General features: G+C 40.3%; 1 long non-coding RNA gene across 1 annotated transcript; it reads left to right on the top strand.

The window, feature by feature from the left end:
* Positions 1 to 6,334: 6,334 nt before the first annotated feature.
* Positions 6,335 to 9,356, top strand: LOC307128465. Its single transcript, XR_013816794.1, has 6 exons — positions 6,335 to 7,621; positions 8,207 to 8,280; positions 8,567 to 8,614; positions 8,698 to 8,780; positions 8,931 to 9,136; positions 9,304 to 9,356. It is a non-coding gene; the product is annotated as an uncharacterized lncRNA (long non-coding RNA).
* The last annotated feature ends 18,392 nt before the right edge of the window (positions 9,357 to 27,748 follow it).

The following is a 27,748-nucleotide window of genomic DNA, read 5'->3' as shown; positions in this document are numbered from 1 at the left end:
AACTTCTCTGATTTCAAACATGAAATCATTCGAAGGAAAATTAAAGCTGTGGCAATTGCAACTGGAAAAGGGTAACACTGTGCATTTTCCTACTCTTCAAGAACAAAAGCCTGCATGACAGCTGAATATGCTGGTGAGTGTGCAAAACTGCTTCCGGCATTTGGTGAGGTTTCAGGATGTGAAAAGTAGACAAAAGGAACTGTAAATATTTGCTACGCCATTTAATGTTGAGCCATCTGATGTACCTGATAACCTACAACACAAAATAATTGAGCTGCAAAGTAATGATGAGCTCAAAGCTAAGGACAATAACCTCCCTCTGCTCGAGTTCTATAAACTTTACGACCTACTGCTGTGAGCAGTTCTTTTCACAACTAACTCTTGCAAAGACCCGATTCCGCTCAAGACTGACTGACCCACACTTAGGTAAACCAGCTGCGAGTAGCGTCATCATCACTGGCATCTGACATTAGACACCTTGCCAAAGAGAAGCAGCTCCAACCATCGCATTAGAGAGGTTAGTGATGAGCAAAAGGCGTTGAATGTTTACGCCACTTGGCGTAAACTAATTTTGCCGTATACATTCCACGACATTGGACACTCGTACTATTGATACGCATTCTCATGTGATCGTGTTGTTAGTGATATATGTTCAATAATTTAGTATGGTCCTTAAAGGAAGTTACAAAAATGTAAATGGCCCTTGATAGGAAAAAGGTTCCCCACCCCTGATGTAGGTGTATATATGTCAACAAACAATACTTATTAGTAACATGAAAATCATCTTTCTTTGGGAGGGTTTGTCTTCGCCTTGCTTCCTAGACGTAGGGGTAGGAAGTTGGCAGCCTCATGTGACCGGAAGGAAGTGAATACCTTTTTTTTCTCTTTGAAATCCTTTATTTGGTTGTTTGCTTGCATGTCATTGAGACATAAATCATGGATAATATCTAGAAAAATACTTATAAAAGGAAAATTACAACTATACACTGCGGCAACTATTGTATTGAGACACTGATAATTAATGTGGATTTATTTCTGTTAGCCTAATTATTCTCATCTTAAACAGGACACACACAGAAAAACTCCTGGTGAAGTGACTGAGATCCACAGCAACATAAAGATGGTGCGTATTAAAGAGGAGAGTGAAGATTGAAGAAACATTCAGAGTGAAACATGAAGAAACTGAGGAACAAACAGAGAAAGAGGAGAGTGAAGACGTGAAGATTGAAGAAACATTCAGAGTGAAACATGAAGAAACTGAGGAACAAACAGAGAAAGAGGAGAGAGAAGACGTGAAGATTGAAGAAACATTGAGAGTGAAACATGAAGAAACTGAGGAACACACAGGTTGGTTTCATTCTCAAAACTGAACTCAGTCATTTGATCTTTATTAAAATCTCCAGCTCTACAGAATTGAGAGATATATATATATATATATAAACCTGTGATACTTTTTTCAGGATTCTTGGATGAATAAATGAAGAATGGCTGATGAAAATTCAGCTTTGCATCACAGAAATAAATTATATTTTATAGTATATGTCTACCAAAATAGAAAACCTTTATTTTAAATGGATTTTTTGTTGTATTTTTGGTCAAATAATACTTGATGAGCATAAGAGACTTCTTTCAAAAACATTAATTCAAATAGTAATATCCAAATGTTTGACTGGACTTCATTTATAGCATCTGAGCAGAACTTTGTGAACAAAATCTTAATTGATGTGACACTAGGCTACTTTACAGTAAACCCTTCATAATCTGTCCAAAACAGGCCAAAGAAATCTTGTCTAAACATTCTTGCGTCTATGACATTTTATGATTTGAGAAATATGCTATATCTGTTCTATTACAGAGCCTATAAATGTTAATCTGCAGTTTAATACGTTTCCTAAAACATTTTATTTCATTATTTATTACATAGAGATTTCACTCATCTCAGTATAGTTTTGGAAAACTGTGAAAATTGTAAGTATGTGTGTAGTAAGTGAAAGTGCACGTCAGTTCTATTCATTCACACTTGCAGAATATACAGGATTCATATTTAAACAGTCTTTTTGCGGTTTAATATTCGCAGACGCAAGTCTATATCACAATTAGAAGAACAGAGAATAAATGTAACTGTCAAAATCCTCGGCTGGATCCGTTGTTCCTCGAAATGAAACCAACTTTTCTTCTGAGGTAAATTATCCCAGGATTATTCCTCACCGCATCTCAAAGCGATGTAAATTCATCGCACTAAACTTGATGTGTTTTACCGAGTTGTTGTGGGTTTTAACTTGTTTGCATAGATCTCCTCAGAATTAGCCTTTTGAATAGAGCGCATGATCCATGGGCGTGGCCCTTTAGCAGATAATGAGGCAGCATGTGAACAACTGACATCTCTCTTTTTAAATGGATCACATAAACAGAATATTTGAGTTCAAGTTGATGTTCATAATTTAAAAACCTGACATTTCTTTAGACATATGTCTCATATGTTGTGTGACGAGTATTAACTAAGTTGCAGTTCATTTTCTGCAGAGTATCAGAATGGACTTCATTGAGAGAAAGCCGGCAGATCGCACATCATGTTTGTTTTCTTTGTTTTGCAAATAGCACAGCATTTTGTTTTTTTATTGTGAGTGCACAAAAATAGAAGTAGAAACTTAACAGATTTGAATGATGTATAGCACTTGCCTGTATGACTAAAATCAATGGAGTATTTTGAGTCTCTTTCGCACTAAGATAAAAGTGAGTTGGTCATGCCGGACCTCTAGGGGTTAATGCTTTACAAATGTTTTGATGGCTGTTGTGGTGTGATATTAAACTGGGGTTAACTTTTGTCTTTTTTGCCTTAGACCTGATGCCGTTGAAAGAGGAGTGTGAAGTACTAAAGGAAATGGAAGAAAAAGATCAATATGAGAATGATCATGATTTCATAACTGAAGAAACATATTTTAGTTGCTCACAGACTGAAAAGACTTCAAAAACAAGCAGAGAAAAAACTGAAAATAAAGAAACAAGTTACTTCACCCGCTTTCAGGGTAGAAAGAGTTTGAATCAACAAAGAAATCTTACAGACCACATGAGAACGGACACTGGAGAGAAGCCTTACACCTGCCAAAGTTTTGGAAAGAGTTTTGATCAACATGAAAACCTTAAAGTCCACATGAGAGTTCACGCTGGAGAGAAACCCTACACCTGCCCTCAGTGTGGAAAGAGTTTCAAACATAAAGGACACTTCCAAGACCACTTAAGGATTCACACTGGAGAGAAGCCTTACACCTGCCAACAGTGTGGAAAAAATTTCAACCGAAAAGGAAACCTTAATCAACACATGAGACTTCACACTGGAGTGAAGCCTTACACCTGCCGACGGTGTGGAAAGAGTTTTGATCAACATAAAAACCTTAAAGTCCACATGATAATTCACACTGAAGAGAAACCCTTCACCTGCCCTCAGTGTGGAAAAAGTTTCAAACCGAAAGGACAATTTCAAGAACACTTAAGGATTCACACTGGAGAGAAGCCTTACACCTGCCCTCAGTGTGGAAAAAGTTTTAACAGAAAAGGAATCCTTGACATACACATGAGATCTCACACTGGAGAGAAGCCTTACACCTGCCCTCAGTGTGGAAAGAGTTTCAACAAAAAAGGGATCCTTGACACACACATGAGAGTTCACACTGGAGAGAAGCCGTTCGCCTGCCAACAGTGTGGAAAAGATTTCAGCCATAAAGGAAGTCTTGATTCCCACATGAGAATTCACACTGGAGAGAAGCCGTTCATTTGTGATCTCTGTGGAGAGAGTTTCAGATATAAAGAAACCTTTAAGCACCACATGAGGATTCACTTATGAGAGAACGATTTTACATCATCAGTCTGGAATGAGTTTCAGACAGAAAAACCTTAAAGTCCCTGTAAAGGCAATTCTGAGATTTGTTTCTAAACACATTATAAATGTAAGAAATGTATTGCAGAAACACGTTACACGAACTATGTAGTACTGGATTGTGGAATTAGACCGTTAAACTGTTTTTCACCATTACTGTGTTCAGGATTTTTTGGGCGGGGCTAAAACGGTGGCTCGATGACGCACTGGAGCCACTGTGCATATAGCCCCTCCCCCAACACTATAATAACTGTTGATGACACACTGGAGCCACTGTGCCATATTAGGGGTGTAACGATATTCAAACCGAACCGAAAAACTGTGATACACCACCCACGGTTCGAACCGCAATCCTCTCATGTCGAACCGAACGTGCCCCGCCCCTGCTGCCCGAGCTCAGCTCTCACTTCACCTTATGCCACAAAATATTTTTTCTTCCTTGACATTAGATTAAATAGTAACTTTTAACAACTAATAAGAGCTGTATTTTTACTAAATATTATTATAATAATTATTTTTACTAAATATTATTATAATAATAATATTTACTAAGTATACACTAACTTTTGTCTTCCAAGTGCATGTCACGTCACTTTGGGTGATCGCTCAAGTTGCTGCATGGTGGAAGGACAAAAAGAGCCAGTTTCCCCATTTACATTTGCCCACCCCGGGTAGGCAAAATGCTACCTGGAGTCCCAGCAACACTGTCATTTTCGTAGCTTGTTAAAAAATAAAAACACCTCTCTCACCTCAGAAACCCACTTTCCTGTCCTGTAAGTTATACTGAACTCGTAGCGCACTTTAGTTACACGCACACACGCGGTGGTGCACGCCCTATATTAAGAGCGCAATAGAAACTACGAGCATGCAACGTTACGATATCAATATGTAAGTCATGAAATAAAAGTAAAGTACCAATAAATCACATAACAGGTTCGACGTGTGTTAGCCTGGAAGGATTTGCATGCAGTTGTGATGTGTGTTCTGTTTATCAGGAGCAGTTTTCATCTTTCATTAAAGGTCCCATGGCATGAATTTTTTTATTTTATTTTATAATGTATTCTGAGGTGTACTTATATTGTTAGTATGATTTTTACATAATAAAATGTTATAATTTAGAAATAAAAGGCATATTTGCCCTCTGGCTGAATGCCCTGTTTCAAGGGGCGTGTCTGCTGTGAGACTTCAGTAAAAAAAACGCCCACTGTTGTGATTGGCTGACATCTTTGCATTTGAAATGAGCAGAGGGGGCGTCGTTTAACGAGATCTACCAGGCATATCAGAGAGATGGATGGACCTGAGTTCACTTCTCATCAGTTCTCTCAGCACGTCTCAGTTCAGTGAACTGTTGTAGTTACTAGCATATACTTCAGGTTATTCGTTTATTTCTAGTCGGAGGGACTGTCACTCATGTCAGAAAGTTAGTAACTTTAGTAAATTATGGATCAGCGCTGACTCGAGACGCGAACCGTTTAGAACGATTCAGTCCAATTTGGTGAACTGGTTCGACCGGTTCACTAAAAAGAATCACTAATGTACCAGAGACGGAGCGATTGCTAACAAGTAACGAGTTACGAGTAAGTGTTGATTATAGCATTATATTTATATATTTTCCTATCATATGAAAAGCTTCAGTGACGCGCATTAAGATTTCAGCATCAGCCTGAGTGAGAGAAGATAGGAGACGTGCAATATTACGAAGATGGAAAAAAGAGTTTTTAACAACAGAAGAAATGTGGGATGCAAAATATAGAGATGAGTCAAATAAGACACCAAGATTACGGACAGATGAGGAAGGCCTAACATAATCCCCATCAATTTCAAAGGACAGGTCTATCCTTTTTACTGAGGTTGCAGAGCCAATAATCAGTATTTCAATTTTGTTATTATTTAGTTTAAGGAAATTCAAGGACATCCAATGCTTGATATCCCTGATACATGCAGTGAGTGAGTCAGGCAAGGATGGCCTATCAGAGCTGGTGGTGAGGTAAGTTTAAATGTCATCAGCATAGCAATGAAACTGAAGTCCATGCCTGCGTATAATGTTACCAAGTGGATGTATTTAAATGATAAACAGAAGTGGACCAAGAACTGAGCCCTGAGGAACACCCTGTGAAAGTGGAGCAGTGGCAGATTTATAGCCTTGTATGGTGATATAATATTTTCTGTCGCTGATGTAGGAGATGAGCCAGGAAAGAGCTGAACCAGTGATACCGATATCAGAAAGGCGAGAAATTAGTATGCCATGGCAGACTGTGTCGAAAGCAGAGCTAAGACCCCAAAGCATCAAGATGTTTATTAACCCTGAATCCATAGACAGAAGAATATCATTAGCCACACGAAGAAGAGCAGTTTCAGTGCTATGTGACGAACAAAATCCAGACTGAAAAGGTTCAAATAGGCCATTAGCATTTAAGTATGATCTCAATTGTGAAGCCACAACTTTTTCAAAAATTGTACTTACCCAGATAGCAAAAAATATCGGCACGGCTTCTTTTTGCCGCCGGCCCTAAGCTGTCGGCTATAGGTGCGTCCCGCTGGCGGTGATGAAACGTTTGCCGCCGAATACGTCACTCCCATTTCTTGCGAGATGCCGCGGCCGACTAGCCGGCGGGCCGCCGGCTTCATTTTCTCTGGCGGTTGCCTCCGCCTAATGGACCGCGGCCGGCTGGCGGCAAGCCGCTGTGAAATGCAAGGATTTCTACTCTCAAATTCGACCAGCCACGTTGGCTATGTTTGGCTTGTTGGGAAATAGAGTGGAACTGACAGCATTTTAACTAGTTCTCACATTTGAAGCGATTATAAAATCATAATAGCCTATATGTGAATTATATCAAATATTAGTTTTTTTTTGCTCCAAAGCCATTAGGGTTTATAACAGATTCTTGACTCTTGATTCCATGATAAGGTTAGGTTTAGGAAATTACATTTAAATTTTCACTTGATTATTTGCATGTCGAGTGTGTTGGTCAATTTGACCCATAATGGATGTAATACTTTTTTTTTTTTTTTTAGCATAATAGGAGGGTTAAGAAAGTTTGAAAGTTCATTTTAGGATAACACTTATTTTTGTATTGCCCTTTTTTCTATTTCTTTTTGGACTGACTTTAAAATAGACATGACAAAAAATTAGAACTAACTTCATGACATTTTACTTTGTTTTCAAAACCCATATTTTTCTGAAAAACAAAAATATATTATTAATTATTTAGGAAAAATTCTACATTCATAAGACAAGAATAACTCAAAAGAAGCCCTCTAATATTACCTCTTATAAAGCTGATTTTTACAATATTTGAAACCCTCTCAAACATGAGGTCGCAAAACAAAAAGCTTACAAAAACAGAAACCTGAAAGCTTTTCAATTTCATGTGACTGCCTTAATATTATAAAGTATTTTCTATCTCAGAATTCTTATTTTTATTATTTATTTTATATACAGTGTTACATTTGTTGTTATTCTTTGTTCTACATATTCGGAACTGTACCACAATGCTTTATTATTTTTATTTTTCTCTCATTGTACTTTTTGTATTGTACTTGTCTATACATGTACTAATTTAAATAAAAATAAAATAAAAAAAAAAACAGAGAAGTACCTCCACCGGCCGAGAGGGGCAGTATACCTAAAAAAGGCGGAAGACAAACCGGTAAAACATACAGATTTACCAACAGCGGCCGCTCATCACATGGTTTTAGTATTTGAAGAGAGGAGATCAGAAAATATCCTCGACTACGAGCGTTTAAGTAAGTACATGTTTCCTTTTTGTGTCACACAATATTATGTTCATTTTTGATGTATATACCGGTAGGTTGTTTTAATTAGTTTGTTCAGACACGCACGCTGATATAGTGCACAATGCACAGTGTTAGCTAACACGTGCTGTTTCGCCTTTTTTACACACTGAGTTCAAGCATGTTCTACATGTTAAAATGTATCTAGCTACTGTAGGTAAGTTAGCCAAAGCTTTACATCTAGAAAGACTTAAGTTTAACTTTTGGTGTTTTCTAACAAAACAGAATGATGTATATAGGTTATTTAAATTATTTTGTTAGTCCGAACAAGCATGCTGCTAGGTCAGTTTTAGCAAGTGTTAGCTAACGTGCTGTGTTGCTACTGTTCTTCTAGCATTTAAGGTCATTTATGAGTTATTTCTCTGAACTGCTGTACTTATTATGTTTGAGGACAATGCAGTTTACTTGAATCACTACACTGAATGAATACATTTTACTGTTCCACATTTGGCTGACCAGTTTTTCCCCCCACAGCATAGCTACTGTATATTCTGTATTTAACGTTAACAATGCGGTTTTGTTCACATTTTCTTGCAGATACCTTGACCAGAGCACAATCGGTTATCTTCATCCAAGAGACCTACTATTGGACAATCGTTTCGGCTTTCAAGGTAAATAAATTGTTAGTCACAATGTCTAGTTACTGGGCTATAAGGAGAAGAATATTGAAAGGAGTTGAGATGGACAAACAGGAAATTGCAGATGTTGGAAACTTTAACAGTATGGAAAATTGTGCCTGTAGTTGTTGTTTTATATATATATATATATATATATATATATATATATATATATATATATATATATATATATATATATATATATATATATATATATATAAATATATATATATATATATATAAATATATATATAATTAAAATAAAATATTTTTTATGTAGATTTCCAGAATGAGAACCAAGCCCTGAGGGAAAGCAATGCACGAGCAGGTGAGAACATGCACTCTTTCTTAAATTTTACTTTTTTGACTGTGATGTAGGTCCAAAATTACCAAATGCCTTTCATTTTGTAGCTTCGGATGGCAGCGGCTCACTTCATGAGCAGGTGAAGGAAGTGAAACAATGTTGATGACGTTTGCTCGTACTGGGCAATCAGGTACAACTTGCAAACAACACCTGTGGTTGTTGGTTTAATTCCCACTGGGGCCACCTGTACATGTAGTAGACCTAGTTGTAAATGTCATAGTTTAGTAGTTGAGGGACCAGGACTGACTGCTTTATTCTTTTATTCTGTGAACCCCTGTAGGTGCAGATCAGACCCTAATGCTGCGACGTCTTGGAGAGTTTGCCGATGTTGTGCGTAGCATGGACAACAAAATGGACACTATGCTGCAACATTTCAGTGCCAATGTGTCTTTTGGAGAGTTATCCCTGCCAGGGGGTCTGTTACTCCCCCTAGACAACCCATTTGGCGTTGCTTGACAACAGTTTGAGGCAGGATAAAGAGCTCCAGTAAGTGTGCTGATTTTGTTTATAATGCTGTAGGGTAATCTAAAAAGTAAAATTTAAGATTGTACACTGCATATTCTACAGTCTGAATCACAGCCTGTCACATTTTTATATTTATGTATGAGAAGCTTCAGAGATATGTAATTTGTAACACTTTTTTGTATTTTCAGCTTCGGTTTTTGGCAATCAAATGTGGGAGGGACCTAAAGACAACCGTGTGGCGAATGCTTCAGAGTATCTTCTCTAATCACCTTTCCATTAATACAACCTGGAAGGGTGTAGGGGATAAAGCATGTTTTAGAGACATGTTCCTGAAGACCATTGTTCAAAGTAATATATATAAATATATAAATTTGTTATATATTTAAGTAGATGTGTGTGGCCTTATGACATTCACATGGAATGACAGATCTGTATTTTCTACAGGAGCCATCCGGAAGAACCCGGCAACCCAGGATGCCACTGATGAGGCGGTCCAGGTTAGCGCTATGCGTTACCTGAAAGGAGCATCTGATCGTGAAGGTGGAAAAAGACGCCGCACAGCTGAGAGGGACCCACAGCCGACCTCTTACACCTAGGCTGACTACTGACACCTGGAACCCTTTCTTTATCCTGCAGTCAGTAACATCAAGACCCCTAAAGAAGCCAGAAGTTTCAGGCTACACTCACCCAATCCACACTGTTCACTGTGGAAATTACTTTTTTTTTATTCCCTGTGACCCTGCCTTGAAGGCAGCTCCTTGGATAGATATGGGATGGCGAGGTTGTTTGTCCTTTATATAGGCGCACAAGAAATCACTGAAGATAAGCCAATTTGCGCTGCCTCATTCTGGAGGTCGGGGAAAACCGGAGAACCCATAGTCAGGCTTGTTATAATGGTCTGTTCTACTACTGTTCTATTCTTCTCCAGAGCTTTACTCTAAATTATTACCATTTATGCTATTGTTAGAAATGGCTTGTTAAATGTGATGTTATACCTCGATTTATTTGGTATCCTGCACATTCTTTGGTACCAAATATCCTCATTATTTGATATAATATTTAATGGTAATTCTTTTCATCCCAGAGCTGACCTATTTGTTATTAACAAATATTGTAAGTGTTATAATTTGCTTGTAAGGCTGTTTTTTTTTTTTTTTTAAACCAAAATTTAATTGGAAACATGCAGGTTCTTTAGTAAAAATGTTTTTTGTTATTTATAGGCCTATTTAAGCTTATTTATTGTCTGTTATTTATATTTAATTTATATTATCTTGTATCATTGACAGTTAATGTACTTTGAAATGTGGAATAAAAATGCCAAATGGGAATTTATCTGGTTTGTTCAATTATTATCCATCATAAACTGCATGTTACAAATATATGAATAATAAATAAATAAATATATATATTATTTATTACACAATAAGCGGAGGCAGATCGCTCGAAAAAAGCGTTTGCCTCCGCCGGGCCGCCTTCTGGTATAAAGGCGGCGGAACGGCGGTTTGCCTGCGGGCCGGCGGCGGTACGAAGGCGGTAGGAAGCCGGCTGCCGCTTTTAAAAAGCGCCTGCCGCCGGCGGTGCGCCGTCAAACGTGTTTGCGATTACGCAATTCTGACGCTTCTACAGCCGCCGGATCACCGCCGGTGGTCCGCCGACTCATTGCTATCTGGGTAGGAATGGTAAATTTGAGATTGGCCTATAATTATTCATGTTTAGATGGTCGAGACTAGGTTTCTTAAGAATGGGGGTCACGGCAGCCAGTTTTAATTTTGCTGGAACAATAGCAGATGTTAAACTAGAATTTATAAAATGTGTTATGAAAGGTTCAACTTCACAAACACACCTCTTAAGCAAGACAGTAGGAGTAGGGTCAAGCTGGCAGGATGTAGAGTTGGACTTCACAACTAGATCACTTATGGCAGCAGAAGTAGTGAGAGCAAAAGCAGAGAGAGAGTTTGTGGAATGAGCCGAGTCAGCTGACATCAAGAGAACATTTGAGTCAGTTGTATGAGAGGTGTATTTGGAAATGGATGCAGTGATTGACTTCCATTTGTCTGAAAAGTAATGTGAAAAATTATTCACAAGCACCTCAGAGCCAGAAATAACATGTTGAGGAGGATTAATGAGATTGTTGACCATAGCAAACAGAGATTTTGGCCTGCACATGGAATTGTTAATAGTAGATGAGAAATATGAGGATCTTGCAGCATTGAGGGCTGTACGGTAGTTGAGCAAGTGTTCCTTCTGGGCCAAAGAGTGCACAATGAGTCCAGTTTTCCTGTAAAGTCTTTCCAAGCGACGACCCATAGCTTTCATAACTCTGAGTTCAGGAGTGAACCAGGGTGAAACACGTGCAGAAGGAACCAGTCTAGTTTTAACAGGAGCATGTATCTCAAGTATTTGGGAAATGGTATTATTATAAATGCTGCAGATTTCTGAAGGACAGTTGGATAGTAAACAATCTGACAAGGTAGAAGCCCTTAGTGAATTAGAGAAAGCGGATGGGTCCACAGAACAAATTTTTCGATAAGTGAGCATTTTTTTACAGGCGATATTGATGCTGGGAAACTGAAACTGAAGTTTATGAGTTTGTGCTCTGAAAAAGCAAAATCAGTTCCACTAACTAGAATATTATATAAGCCAGATGTACATATAAGGTCCAGTGTATGACCCTTAGAGTGAGTAGCAAATTTACATGTTGCGCTAAGTTGAAACAGTCCAGAACAGACATCAATTCATTGTATTGCAGAGTTTTCATGCATGTTGAAATCACCAAGAAAAATTACAGATAATTAGCACAGACAAGAGTAAGTAACTCACTTATCTCAGAAAAAAAATCGGAATTAATTTTTGGAGGTCGATAAATTAGGATTACAGCCATTGATGTGTTGCCAGTCATTTTCAACGCAAGGTATTCAAAAGATGCAACGCCATGGAACTCAAGTTTTGATATTGTGATACTCTCATGACAAACTACAGCTAACCCTCCACCTCTACGATGGAGACGAGGTTGAGAGAAATATATGTACCCAGGTGCTGTTAAGAGGTTTAAATGTAAAAAGTCATTGGGCACCTGCCAGGTTTCTGTCAAAAGTAGCATGTCCAGGTTTGTATCAATGATAATGTCATTGATACAAAGAAGACACACGGAAGCACGGGTGTTAGTGCAGATAACCGGAATACTATTCGAAGATGAATAGTGATACGTCTAAAGTTTCTTCCGCGAACGGTATATGTAGCGGGGTCTGCGTAGAATCCCAAGTTGTTCACACCATGTATAGGTGTCCGGAGCTAAGCGGAGAGATAGGAGAAAGTTGAGCCGAAGAAAATTGCAGAGCCATCTCGGGAGAGGTCACTTTATTAACATCAACCAAAAATAGTACAAAAAGACCAACGAACAAAACCGGCAAGTGGTTTCGCGTCAACATGACAAAACCAGTGGGACCCACACAACAATTATCGGTTTAACTATGTTAGCCAGAACCGTACTAAATCCACAATCCACAGAAGGGAGGGCTACCCAACCATACCAAGGATTGACACCACAAAAATGATAAAGAGAGTGGAGACTCACTGTATCAGATGTCGCGAAGGATATGGATTGGATGGAGAGGGCTCGCAGCCGATCAGTGCGACAGGATAATAAAGAAGGCCAGGTTAGTCATCCAAAGTTAACTGAGTAAAGAGAGAGTAGTCCAGAAAAATAATCCATGTAATCACGGTGTGTCAAGTCCAGCCGAAAACATATCCAAAAACGAATCAGAGTCGTTCAACAAACAAACAGACAGACAGGTACCAGCGCGAAGCAGCAGCACAAACGCACCAGCGTTTTCACACCGGAAGTGACAAAGCCTGTCCAGGAGGCTGATTAAGTTCCTTGCCTGCTTTGTAAGTCAGAGGGCCATCAGCACCTTGCTGATTTTGGCTAGTTGTAGCGTTCCTTCGGGCAACCGATAAAATTTCCGATGGACTCGTATATCGTATCTGAGAAAATCGGCCAGCTGGTCCATCTCATTTCATCCAGTACACCACATTTTTGACGGTTGTTTACAAGTAGCCCCATGGAGTCCATCATACTGGGAGTCAGGAGTATTGGGACCTTTCTGTCTCGCTTGCCTCTAATTTCGATGTGCTGGAAGTGCTGACAGAGCTTCAAGGGTTAGTTCACCCAAAAATGAAAATTCTGTCATTAATTACTCACCCTCACGTCGTTCGAGACCCGTAAGACCTCCGTTCATATTCGGAACACAAATGAAGATATTTTTGTTGAAAGCTGATGGCTCTGAAAGGCTTCAGACAGGCCTCCATTGGCATTCAGTACACTTATACTCCCAAGACGGATAAAAGGCACTCAGAACATCGTTACAAAGTCCATCTCACCACAGTGACTCTACAATAATCTTACAATGCGACGACAATAGTTTTTGTGCGCAAAAAAAATCAAAATAACACCTTTTTCCAACTTGTTACTGCCTTCCGTGTGTGCCTCCACGACGCATGCGCGAGAATATGACGCAGATCCGGCGTTCGGACAGATGACCCAGAAGTGATTTGTTTACAATCAGAGGAAGACGCGCGTATCTCAGCTGTTGGATTCTACATTGATCGTGCTTAAGGTCTCGGCGTAGTGCTCAAAATGGGGTTAGAGTGTGCATTTCATAGATTCTCGAACCCCGGCGCTACGTCATATTCTCGCGCATGCGTCGTGGAGGCACACACGGAAGGCAATAACAAGCTGGATAAAGGTGTTATTTTGATTTTGTTTTGCGCACAAAAACTATTGTCGTCGCATTGTAAGATTATTGTAGAGTCACTGTGGTGAGATGGACTTTGTAACGATGTTCTGAGTGCCTTTTATCCGTCTTGGGAGTATAAGTGTACTGAATGCCAATGGAGGCCTGTCTGAAGCCTTTCAGAGCCATCAGCTTTCAACAAAAATATCTTCATTTGTGTTCCGAATATGAACGGAGGTCTTACGGGTCTCGAACGACATAAGGGTGAGTAATTAATGACAGAATTTTCATTTTTGGGTGAACTAACCCTTTCAGGCTCAACTTCAATTAAAGCATCAGCGACATCGGAAAGTAAAACAGATGTGTTCCGGAGAAGATATGAATCCAACCTCATTTTCGAAACTTCTCCTGCGATCAAACAGATTTACTTCACACAGAGTTATTTGGGCAAGATTTGATCAGTTCTTCTGACTTTTCTCAATCTTGAGCTTTTCTTGGTACAGTTTGGTTTGATTGCTGAGATGCATGTGCATTTTTTTAACACCCTCAGTAAAAGGGAGAAGTTCTGGAGAGTCCCATATCGCTTCATTAAGCGTCTTCAAGGCTGAGGCAGACAGACATTCATTCCATTTTGGGGTATGCATTTGCTTTAACATTTTTAAATTTTTGTCATAATTTTCCTCTCCTGCGATCATTGCTTCACATTCTGCAATATCAGAAATTTAGGTTGTGGCCCAGTTTAATGCTAAAGATGGAACAGTGAAGAACTAATCCCAGAATCCCAAGGTATCTTTAACAGCCTTGATAACATGATAGAAGTTTGAGGGCATGCGCGTAATTTGCACGGGGGTTACGGGGGTCAAAAAATCAGATCCAGCTAATATAACCCCCCCCCCTCCCCCCAATATCATCACATCATTCAGATTAAAATAAATATGAAATATTCCGAATGAGTACTTTTATTCGTTTTCTTTATTAATTTCATTTGCCAGCAAGAAAGATAGTATCAAATTTTTAATGATCTGTAATGTACCCCCCGCCCACCGCACCGACTACTTGGTATTACCCAACCCGCTTTCTCTACCAAGTTTGTTCACTATTTTTCGCAGTCGCTGGGATGAAAGGTTGGAGAAAGCTTAGGGAAAGATGAAAAGGACACTGAAAGGCACTAGTGTCTGTAAATATTAAACCGCGAAAAGACCATTTAAATATGAATCATGCGTGTCTCTATGCGAATGAATGCCATAGACGCGCGGTTTACAGTCTATGGGTTTACCTCACACACACTCACTCAGAATCGCACGTGACGGTCGCATGATTCCATCTCTGGCATCTCATATGACATGAACGCACGAACGTCATCTCCAGAGCCACTGAGTCACTTCATGAGCATTTTACCGTTTCATTTGAGAAAAACGACCGTAATATCATAAACACACAGAAACTCAAATTCACGGCAACCCGTCAAAATAAAAGTTTGGCTAACTTGACAAATAAATCACTGTTGTACGTTAGAATTTAGATACGTCTCAATGTAATAATAATACTAACACTAATGTAATAATAATAATAAATTATCAAAACTTATTTTTTAAGGTTATTTATATAAATTACACATTTTCTTCATGTTTTAATTTTAACCATATAAAGCTCAGTTGTGCAGCACTTTGTTTGACAAAAAAAAGTTTAATTAAATTAAAAGATAAATTAAATGAATGTTTTGTGTCTTCATTTGATTACCAGAAAATACATAACATATAATTTGTGGGAAATCTTTTCATAGAAATTAAATTAAAAAGAAAAAATAATATGGTTGTTTTTATTAATTAAATTAAGTACCTAGTAGCCTAATATTTACTAGTAAATATTACAGTAATCAAACATCACAGACAATGGCAGACAGAGATCTGGGGCCTCATTTATAAAACTTTGCATAGGATTTGCGTCAGAAGTGGCGTACGGATGAAACATAGGACGTGCGTACGCACAGAAATATTCAGATTTATAAAACCGTGCGCACGGCAAAAGGTTGCAGACGAAGGAAATGCCGTAAAAAGTGTCTGAAGATGCGTTCACTCTGAATCCTTCCATTTGCCACATCTCCAAAGAGCGCAAGATCATTGTATGTCATTACGCATTGAAATGGGGCATTTTATTTCCATCCATTTAATTGCATCTGACAAGCTACAGATGTCGGTTATAATCTACGTGGAAATGGGAAATAGTTCAGTGCAAATGTAATTTCTTGCAGCTTTCTGAATGGTTGAGACATACGTCACATTATTTTATCAAAAATCAAACTAAAGCCATATGCATGAATACCATGATTCCGGAGCTGATGAAGACATTTTTACTATGAAAACAACTTTCCCCAGTGGACAATTAATAGGCCTACATCTATCTATCTATTTATCTATCTATATATCTCCCTAATTATCTATCTATCGGTCTTCCTATTTTAATCGATCTGCTCCGCCAGATGGACACATTGACGAGAATATCAGTTTTGTACATTATTTCGTTCTGTTTACCATATTATTTATGAGGATTATTTGCATAACATGCTAATATTATTGCAGAACATATTTCACTTTTCTTTAATGCTGCCTTCACATGCTATCGGAAATTTCCTAATTCCCACTTTAGAAGTCGTGATTACGAGCTTGTTGCATTCAAGTGCTTTGTTGTCGGAGTGAATAGGAATCATGGTGGACACCAGGTTATTCTTGCCTATTTATTGGGAAAATCTTATTAAAACCAACATCATTTGTAGTCTCCGATGCACCGACAACCATATTAACATTCCAGATAGTCCGCTTTCTGCTGATTCTGTAATTTCAGTCAAATGCAGGCTATTTTCGCTGTTTACCAAACATACAATTCGCTTCATATGATTACTCTTATATGTAAATATGTAATTGAGCGTCAGCGTCAGTTCTGGCAGACCAAGTAGTCAAGACGCTGCTAATGCTTTGGCAACAATTCGGGCGCATCAACTGATTTGCATCAGCTGTTTTGCATCAGCTGTTTAAACTCCCCTCGCTGCTAATGGCTAAGCAAAAAACAGGGCGCTATTTAAAGCAGATTCAGTTCGCTCTTGCTACTTGCGTTCGCTTTTTGCAGCTGTTTCTATCCGCTTCATCAAAACGCTCATGTTGTTGTTTAGCCCCAAACGTCTGGTCCTATTTACCTTGCTGTTGGCCATGACTTCCACTGCTGTCGAGGAGGAATCCTGGCAAATCGACTCCTCCGAGGACACCCGGGCATTGCCAATTCGACTGGACCAGGAGCAGGTTGCCGGCCCAGATGACAACGCCGCCGTCCGTCGAAGCTCTCAGCAGTTGGCAACAGTCGAATCGCTGCCGGTGCCTCCTCCCCAGTCCTCCGGAAAAAAGCACACTCTGAAGCGAAAAAATCCAGAGACGGCCGCTAGGCCTGTTGCACAAAATCGGGCCGGCGGCCTTGTTCGTCCGGGTTCAAGCACATCTCCAGCAGATGACCCGGTGCTCATGGCACTGTCTGATATTCAATCTTCCCTTCTAGATATGGCTGCCAGAATATCGACGCTGGAAGACAGCTCCGCCTTCAGACCTTCTTCGACCCCAGTCTCTGCTCCATCGGCGTCCATCTCTGCTTCGGCTGCCTCCGCTGTCCCCGAACGGCGTCACCACCCGCGCCGGCCTCAGTGCGACGACGTCACCATGGAATTCATTCCTAGAAAGACCCTGGCGACCGCTGTACCTCTGTCCGCGGGCTCACCTTTTTTCCCACCAGCTGCTGCCATTTCTCATCAGCTGAGGGGCCAGATTTTGGCAGGTAATGACATTAAGCTCGTTAAACTCCTGCTGGGCTCTGAGCTGTGTGAACGGCGTGTTGTAAACTGTGGCGACGTATCCATCGAGTTAAAAGATGGCGACCTTATGCTGCGTTCACACCAAACGCGAATTGAGCGTCAAAATCGCGTCTACCGCGTGTAGTTTCACGCGCGAACATTTTGAATGCATTCGCGCGTCCGCAGAGAATTGGACGCGCGTAGAAATCGAGCGCTGGAAGCGAAATTGATGCGCGTTCAAGGCACTCCAGGAGAAATATGTCATAAAACACTCTGCCTCTTTTCATTTTCATTAAAAATATATATTAAGCATTAATAGCCACACAAATGTGGTCCAGGCAACTCCTACATTATCTTCACTGCATGTATGTTTAAATATCCTTAAAATATAAAGTTATGAAACTTCTCTGTGCCCTCAGTCAAAACGATTTGGCAGACAACAAATTATAGATTCATGAGAGCAAAGCTCGGCCGTTAGATCTACACAAAACGAACCACTACAGGACATCAGAGCCAGCGGCAGACGCCAGAAGGACTGGCCGAGGAAAGGCTGCCTTCGCCGGGGTTATGAGCAGTGATTGCCCGGTGATCGCCTGGATCTCACAACTCCAAAAACACAAGATTATTTTTTTTAAATGGGCGCTCTCTTTATAAATAAACCACAGATTTGAGCTTTAAACAACTACATTCCCACCTGAAAAAATCTTAAAACTACATTTTGTGACACAATAGTACTATTTTTAATTTATGCAGGGTTTCTCATACACGTCACTTTACCACGTGACAGCAGCGAGCAGGCTCCTGATTGGTTAACGCGGCGCGAATTGACGCCAAAGTTCACATTTTTCAACTCGGGCGTCAGACGCGAATTCGCTTCAAACGCGTGAATGCACAAAAGCACCATTCGCGTGTAACGCACGTATCGTGCAAAACGCGCGAACTGGACGCGCGAATGAGGCGGATTTGCGTCCTTCGCGCTGCGCGTAACGCGCCTCCCGCGCCGCGGGACCTCCAGACGCACGTCAACGCGCCTTTCCATTGACTTAACATTGAAATCACTCGCGCCAGACGCTCAATTCGCGTTTGGTGTGAACGCAGCATTAGACTGTCAAAAACTCAGACTTTTCCCGAGTTCTGCGTTGCATTTGGTGTTTATAGGGATGTAATTTGTGAAGTTCAACCGGCGCACAGAGCCGAACTTGATACTTATCTAGCCATTATTTCTGACCTAGCGCTTTCCTACGGTGGGGTTCTTTTTTATGAGTATCATAAGTCTTTTTCAGCAAAGGCAGCCATGTTTATTCAACGCTTTAACCAAAGATTGGACTGGTCCGTGCTCGACCTCGCGCTTATAAGTAGAAACTTTACAGGGCACCAAATTCTGTCCTGCTCCCTCTGTGGCTCTCTCTCGCACTCTACTACCCTGTGCTTTAAATCTAAGCCTACCCCTTACATGTCCCATTCTGGCCCGAGCCATAAATCTGACTCTCAGCTACTGTGGGTATGCCCACCCAAAGTCCGTGTGCCCGAGGAGAACCCGTTTCATGAAAGTGGAGCGAAAGAAATAAAACCATCAACTCCCATCAACGTCCCCAGGCTGGGATAGGCGTTGAGGAAGCATCCAAACTGCTGTTTCGTGGATTATTTATTGACTGGTCTGGTTCATGTTTTTTTTTGCTGGTCTGCTGCATCTGCCTGATGTGTAATTTTGTTGTAATGAGCCGGAAAATGTGGATGCCTTTTTGGAGAAAGAGGTTAAGAAGGGTTTCATGATAGGCCCATTCGATAAGTCTCCTTTCCCGATTGTCAGGATAAGTCCTATAGGGATCGCCACTCGTAAATATACGGGAAAAAAACTTTAATCATCGACCTCTCCGCTCCCCACAATAGTTCGGCTGACAGCATCAATAGCCTTTTTCCTTTAGCCCCTTTTTCCCTGTTTTATAGCACCATTGATGATGCTATCAACTTCATTAAAAGAGCAGGACGTGGAGCCTGGCTTGCAAAGGCAGATATTTCCGATGCTTTCAAAGTAATGCCATTGCATCCTTCACAGTGGCATTTATTTGGCGTTCAGTGGAGGGAAAATTTGTATTTCTCGGTTAGACTCGCTTTTGGATGTCGTAGTAGTCCTAAAATATTCGATACTTCGTCGGAGGCTTTGTGCTGGATTTTTCTTAATAACGAGAAGTTATCATTCGTTTTCTCCTGGTGGATTTTCCGTCCGAGAAATCAGATTTTGCTATCTCCGTTCTTAAACGCACCTTTTTTGATTTAGGCGTTCCTCTCTCGGAGGAAAAGACAGTGGGTCCCGTTAAAGTTATCGAATTTTTGGGAATTATTCTCGATTCTAACCGTATGCAAGCCCCTTGAGAAATTATCCCGCATAAGACAAATCATGAAAGTCGCTCAACTTTCAAAGTCCTTTTCAAAAAGGGATTTGCTCTCTCTTTTGGGCCACCTTAATTTCGCAAGAGAGTAATACCTCAAGGCAGGTCATTTATTTCCAGTCTTCTTGACCTTTCTAAATCTGCACAAGCTCTAACTGATGTTGTTACCCTGGACGCAGGATGTAGATCTGAGCAAAAATTTTGGTCTCTGCTTCTAGATAAGTGGAATGGCATTTCCTTTTTTCTCAATGATTTCATGGAATCGTCTTTAGCTCTTAATCTGTATACGGATGCTGCGCCTTCCGTAGGATTTGGGGGGTTTTTCAAAAACGAATGGTTTGCGTGTGCCTGGCCAGAAGAACTGCGCTATTTACCTGCAGGTGATTTTTCGACTGCCCTATTAGAGCTGTATCCTATCGTGGTTGCATGCATTCTCTGGAGTAAACATTGGGCTAGGAAGCAAATTCTGTTTTTTTGCGACAACGAAGCTACCGTCAATATCATTAATAAGAGGCGCTCATCGGTTCCATTCATTAATAGGTTCATAAGACGTATTACATGGCTGTCAATTTTGGGGAATTATAATTTTCGCGCAGAGCATATTCCTGGTTTAAATAATCAAGTGGCCGATTCTCTGTCTCGATTTAATTTTCAGAAATGTCATCTCCTGTGTCCAGCTGCAGTCCAATCGAGCCTGGAATGCCCTCCTTTCAGCCAAACCATTCTAGATTGAATAACCCTCTCCAATCTTATGGGCACTCTGCTGCGCAGTACATGCGAGGGGGTCTGGCTAGCTCTACATTAAAATCATATGACTCAGCATGGTCTTATTTCATCACTTTTTGTGCTTCTCTATCTGTAGCTGCTCTGCCTGTCAATGTATTGTATATTAGTGCTTTCATAGTCCACTGTTTTGAGGATCGGAAACTGCAGCCTTCTTCCATAAAAAGTACGGTCGCCGGCATCCAATTCCATCTGCGCTGCTTAGATCCATCTGCTTCCAGTATTTTGGAAAACCCATCCATTCGCCTTTTGCTGAACGGCCTCAAAAGACAGTCACCATGAGGCAATGATAAACGTCTCCCTTTTACTTTACCTTTAGTCAAACAAATAATTTCTCAATTACGGAATGGGTGTTTTGGGCCTTACACCGATCAGTTGTTAGAGACGGTCATTCTCACAGCTTTTTTCGGTTTTCTAAGGGGTGGTGAAATTTCTTCACGTACATGTTCCTTTGACCCAAATCCCAATCTGACAATTTCTGATGTTTCAATTAACGACCACCATTTCACTTTGTTTCTGAAACACTCCAAAGCTGCTAGAAATGGTGAAGGTGTTGTTATAAATATTTCTGAGTCTAACACTGTCTTTTGTCCTCTGAATTCTATTTCATACTTAAGGTGCCGTCCTAGTGCTGGTCCGCAGGAACCACTGTTTGTCACGCAGACGGGGAAACAAATGTCTAGAGCCTGGTTCGCTTCTCACCTACGACTCCTCTGCCAATTCTGCGGACTGCCTCCGGACCGTTATACAGCTCATTCTCTACGCATCGGTGCAGCAACTACAGCGGCGGCATCTGCTCCGGTTTTAACCCTTAAAGCCATGGGGCGGTGGTCATCTGCTGCTTATGAACGGTACCTCCGTCCTGACGTTCGGGCCATTCTTGATGCTCAGAAGGCCATGAGCTCAGCTTCCTTATTGGTTCGCTAAATAAATCATAATCGTGCCTCATATGATTAACTTTATTTGTGTTTCTTCTGCTCTAGTGACAGTTGCCCTGGATGCGCTTACCGGATGCTTTTTCATCTTTCGTTTTTTATCACAGAAGGGCATTGCGGTTTTGTTTGGGGGGGAATAGTTCAGTTCTTCTAGTCCTAAACCATATGAGCGTCCACCAATGCTGCTGCTGTCCCCTGACTCACTGCTAATTCATGGTCTCATGAATGGTCAGGAGACTCATTCGAACAGAACCATATTGCACCAATAGTAATTCATTCATAAATTCATAAGCATTTTTCTACACCATCCTCTTGTGTCATTCTCAAGAGGATTGCCAGGTATGGTTTGTTTGGGGGGAATAGTTAAGCTCTCCCAGTCCTAAACTGGTAAGCGTTCCCTGATGCTGCTGCTGTCCTCTGACTCTCTGCTATTTCATGGTGCTCATGAAAGGTCAGAGGACTCCCCGAACAGAGCCATACCGCCAAAAACAAATTTAATTCAGATTCATCAACTGATTGCATTTATTAAATAAAAATTTCTAAATCATTTTTATTGTCTCGTGTGTTCTTGACTTAATGGACCTGACAGAAATTGAGCGTCAGCGTCAGTTCTGGCAGACCAAGTAGTCAAGACGCTGCTAAAGCTTTGGCAACAATTCGGGCGCATCAGCTGATTTGCATCAGCTGTTTTGCATCAGCTGTTTCAACGCCCCTCGCTGCAAATGGCTAAGCTAAAAACAGGGCGCTATTTAAAGCAGATTCAGTTCGCTCTCGCTACTTGCGTTCGCTTTTTGCAGCCCGCCACCTCCACACCTCCTCTTGTCGTGTATAACGTGGCATTTCGATTTGCCATCGTTGCTGCTCTGTTCGTGGGGGAATAGTTAAGCTCTCCCAGTCCTAAACTGGTAAGCGTTCCCTGATGCTGCTGCTGTCCTCTGACTCTCTGCTATTTCATGGTGCTCATGAAAGGTCAGAGGACTCCCCGAACAGAGCCATACTGCCAAAAACTAATTTAATTCAGATTCATCAACTGATTGCATGTATTCAATAAAAATTTCTAAATCATTTTTATTGTCTCGTGTGTTCTTCACACCTGCAAACTTGTCGCTTTTACGTGAATCGCGTAGAACCGGAGAGTTTTTGTTTTGGGAGGGGGGGGGGGGGGTAGGTTCAGTGCACGCGTATAACGTTACCGAACGGTCCGGTAAAGAATCTTTAACAGTTCACAGTCGGCTTGTTTGAAGCGCGGAACACACTTCAATCAATCCAAGTTCCCACACGAACATATTAAGTATTCAGTCCATTTTATCACGAGATTCAAACGATAAATGCCGTTTTGACGCTCTATATATGGCGTGACTGGTCACTTCATGATCACAGTTCAAGTGGCCGCGTGTGAACGCGATCAACTGTGAACGCGATCAACTGTGAACGCGATCGATCATCTCTTACTAAAGAATAAACATGAATGAAGGTATGCTGAGGATACATTACAACTTACTGTCGTGTATATATGTGGTGTAATCGCTAAATCAGTGTTTCAATGACGTCAATATAACTGCTTGTAAATTAAACCATAACGTTAACATCACATAATTACCTCAGGCAGTCATTCAGTGTGCACAGAATTTTATACACTAGAGAAATCAACTCTTTCACTAAATACAAGCTCTATATTAGCCTATATATTCATTACATTTTACTTAACCTGTTAGTGATGTCTTGATTATTTCATGCATGTTAAATAAACCTGTCATGAAAATGACAGACACTGTGTATAAATTATTATATTTTAACAACAAATTGGAGAAGAAAACTATTTTATAATTAGATTTAGAAGTTAATGCAAAAACTGCCTTATGTGAAGTTTACATGTTTGCATACAATGTGTTATTTGAGTGTTGATTATTATACCTAAAAATAAATAGCAACTGAATAGTTTGGGCTCTATTTTGTTAACCTTTAATATTAATGTGCAAGTAAGGGCTCCCTATATAGTTTACAGCAATATCTTCAATACACTTTTAGATATAATTTAATTAATTCAAGGACAGACACTTTTTTTCTTCTTCAGTAAACAACTGTTAAATCTAAAAAGCAATTTTGTAAAACTGCTGTACCGAACTCCATGATTTCAAAACTGAGGTACGTACCGAACCGTCAGTTTTGTGTTACACCTCTGCTGTCAGTCTTTTATTTTTTGTCATGCGTCACAACACTTCCTTGAGTTCCAGGTGTTTCCGTGTTGTAAATAAAAGCATTTTTTAAATATTAAATGTGTCACTCTCTTTAAGTCACGCTCAGAAATGTGTCATTTGCATACCCCCCCCCCCCCCTAGTTTGCAGGTCTGGTTCTTGACTTAATGGACCTGACAGAACTGTTCATTGGATTCCTCAGTTATTGCTGCCAATGTGAACCTTCTTTCCACCACATCATTAGCTATGTTTCTACTGTTACTTCCGGGGCTTGACCGAGCCTCGTCTGGGTTACGTATTTTATCTGTTGATACACCTCGTCTGAGTGCCTGATATGCATATTTAGCTGTGCATATGTCATAAAATATAGCCTCCTCCATCATAACTCCTGTTTTTAATTAAAGAGCTCCCTCTGTTCCTCTGGCTGAAATGATAACACTATATTGGGATTGGTGAGAATGCTCAAAGCTTCTTATTTGGAAAGTAGATATTTTTCAGTGAAGATTGTTTTCTGTTTCAGCACCTTTTACCTGTGGGGTCCCGCAAGGCTCCATTCTAGGTCCAGTCCTGTTGTCACTGTACATGCTCCCTTTGGGAATGATCTTTAAGAATTATGGTATTTCTTACCATCTGTATGCTCACGACACTCCAACGAAACTTTTAAAGTGTCTAGAGGAAGTAAAGTTGTGGTTGGCTGATAATATTGTTCAATTGAATGAAAATAAAACTGAAATAATTATTTTTGGTCGCTCAGCTTGTAGCAAGATGGTAAACGATAGTTTAGGCCCATGGAAGGTCTACCTGCATGATCAAGTAAAGAACTTGGGAGTCATTTTTGACTCATCCCTCATATTTGATCGACAGATAAAGACAGTGGTCCAAAATTAAAGACGCTGGTTCAAAATGCTGCTGCAAGCTTTTTAATGAATGCTAGGAAATCATATCATGTTACTCCCTTGTTGTCTCTTTTGGGATGGCTACCAGTACAACTTGGGATACAGTATAAGATGGAATATTTACAGAATGAATCCATTATAATGTTGAAATTCAGACAAGTAATGAGTTTACATTCACCTACTACAGTCAGTAGGTGTTCTCCTCCTATTCAAATTTGACACTGAAGGGGCGCATACAACATATTTGCCAACTGGCAACTATAGTTGCCACACATTGAAGACACATTTCAAGAAAGGAAAAAAAAAAAAGAATAAAAAAAACTGGGGAAATTAAATGCAGTAAAATGTTCACATTGGGACACCATTAACATGACTATGCTTTAAACCATTCAGAAAAATTTGGGCACAAATGGGGAATTCAGGCCTCTTATGCTGCATTCACACCAAATGCGAATAGAGTGTCAAATTCGCGTCTAGTTGTCTCAATCGTGTCTACCCCGTCTTGTTGACGCGTTCAAGTTTCTCCAGGAGAAATATGTCATAAAACACCACTCTGCCGCTTTCATTTTCATTAAAAAATATACTAAACATTAATAGCAACACAAATGTGGTTCAGGCAACGCACTACCTACATTATCTTCACTGCATGTATATTTAAATAGCCTAAAAAATAATGTTATGAACCTCTCTTTGCCCTCAGTCAAAACGATTTGGCAGACAACAAATTATAGATTCATGACACTAAAGATCACCTGTTAGATCTACACAAGATGAATTATATCTCATGTTTAACCACTACAGACACTCAGAACCAGCGGCAAACATTAGAAGGACTGGCCGAGGAAAGGCTGCTCTCACCGTTAATGAACACCTGGATCTCACAACTCCAAAAACGCAAGATTATTTTTTTTAAAATAGGCACTCTCTTTATAAATAAACCACTACATTCTCACCTGAAAAAGTCTTAAAACTAAATTGTGACACAATAACAGTAGTATTTTTATGCGGGGTTTCTCATCACGTCACTTAACCACGTGACAGCAGCAAGCAGGCTTCTGGTCCACTCGTGCAAGATGGTAGATTCGCGTGTATCGCACCGCAGGACCTCCAGACCCGCGTCAACGCGTCTTTACATTGACTTAAAGGGTTAGTTCACCCAAAAATGAAAATTCTGTCATTAATTACTCACCCTCATGTCGTTGGACACCCGTAAGACCTCCGTTCATATTCGGAACACAAATGAAGATATTTTAGTTGAAAGCTGATGGCTGAGAAAGGCTTCACACAGGCCTCCATTGGCATTCAGTACATTGACACTTCCAAGATCCATGAAAGGCACTTAAAACGTCGTTACAAAGTCTATCTCACCACAGTGGCTCTACAATAATCATACAATGCGACGACAATAGTTTTTGTGCGCAAAAAAAAATCAAAATAACACCTTTATCCAACTTGTTCTCGACTTCCGTGTATGCCTCCACGACGCATGCACGAGAATATGACGCAGATCCGGCGTTCGGACATATGACCCAGAAGCGATTTGTTTACGAGCAGAGGAAGACGCGCGTGTCTAAGCTGTTGGATTCTACATTGATCGTGCTTTAGGTCTCGGCGTAGTGCTCAAAATGGGGCTTAAGTGTGTATTTCATCGATTCCCGAACACCGGCGCTACGTCATATTCTCGCGCATGCGTCGTGGAGGCGCACACGGAAGACAAGAACAAGTTGGATAAAGGTGTTATTTTGATTTTTTTTTGCGCACAAAAACTATTGTCGTCGCATTGTATGATTATTGTAGAGCCACTGTGGTGAGATAGACTTTGTAACGACGTTTTAAGTGCCTTTCATGGATCTTGGAAGTGTCAATGTACTGAATTCCAATGGAGGCCTGTGTGAAGCCTTTCTCAGCCATCAGCTTTCAACTAAAATATCTTCATTTGTGTTCCGAATATGAACGGAGGTCTTACGGGTGTCCAACGACATGAGGGTGAGTAATTAATGACAGAATTTTCATTTTTGGGTGAACTAACCCTTTAACATTGAAATCACTCGCTCCAGACGCTCTATTTGCATTTGGTGTGAACGCAGCATAAGGTAATTTAATACCGTAACAATAATCAGCAATCATTTTACAGTCTCCCAAACATGAGGCATTTCCTGTCTGTGAAATTAATTCCACAATGATGACATATCAAACCAGTTCTCTCATACATGAATACTCATGTGGTACTCCAGGGCTTTTTTATAACTAAAATTTTTCCCACAGTGTCCACATGTGTACGGCTTCTCTCCAGTGTGAACTCTCAAGTGCCTGGTAAGGCTTTCTTTTCGGGTGAAACTTTTTCCACACTGTTGGCAAGTGAAAGGTTTCTCTCCAGTGTGAATCCTCATGTGGTTTTCAAAATGTTGTTTATGTGTGAAACTCTTTCCACACTGAGGGCAGGTGTAGGGTTGCTCCCCAGAGTGAAGTCTCATGTGAACTTTAAGGTTTCCTTTATTTCTACAACTCTTTCCACACTGAGGGCAGGTGTAGGATTTCTCTCCAGTGTGAACTCTCATGTGAACTTTAAGGTTTCCTTTATTTCTACAACTCTTTCCACACTGAGGGCAGGTGTAGGATTTCTCTCCAGTATGAACTCTCATGTGGACTTGAAAGTTTTCATGTTGATCAAAACCCTTTCCACACTGTTGGCAGATATAAGGCTTCTCTCCAGTGTGAATTAGCATGTGGAGTTTAAGGTTTCCTTTTAGGTTGAAACTTCTTCCACACTGTTGGCAGGTGTAAGGCTTCTCTCCAGTGTGAATTAGCATGTGGCCTTTAAGGTTTCCTTTTAGGTTGAAACTTCTTCCACACTGTTGGCAGGTGTAA

Source organism: Gobio gobio (assembly GCF_949357685.1).
Source record: "Gobio gobio genome assembly, chromosome: 1".
NCBI lineage: Eukaryota > Metazoa > Chordata > Actinopteri > Cypriniformes > Gobionidae > Gobio > Gobio gobio.
This window is presented reverse-complemented; position numbering and strand designations above follow the sequence as displayed.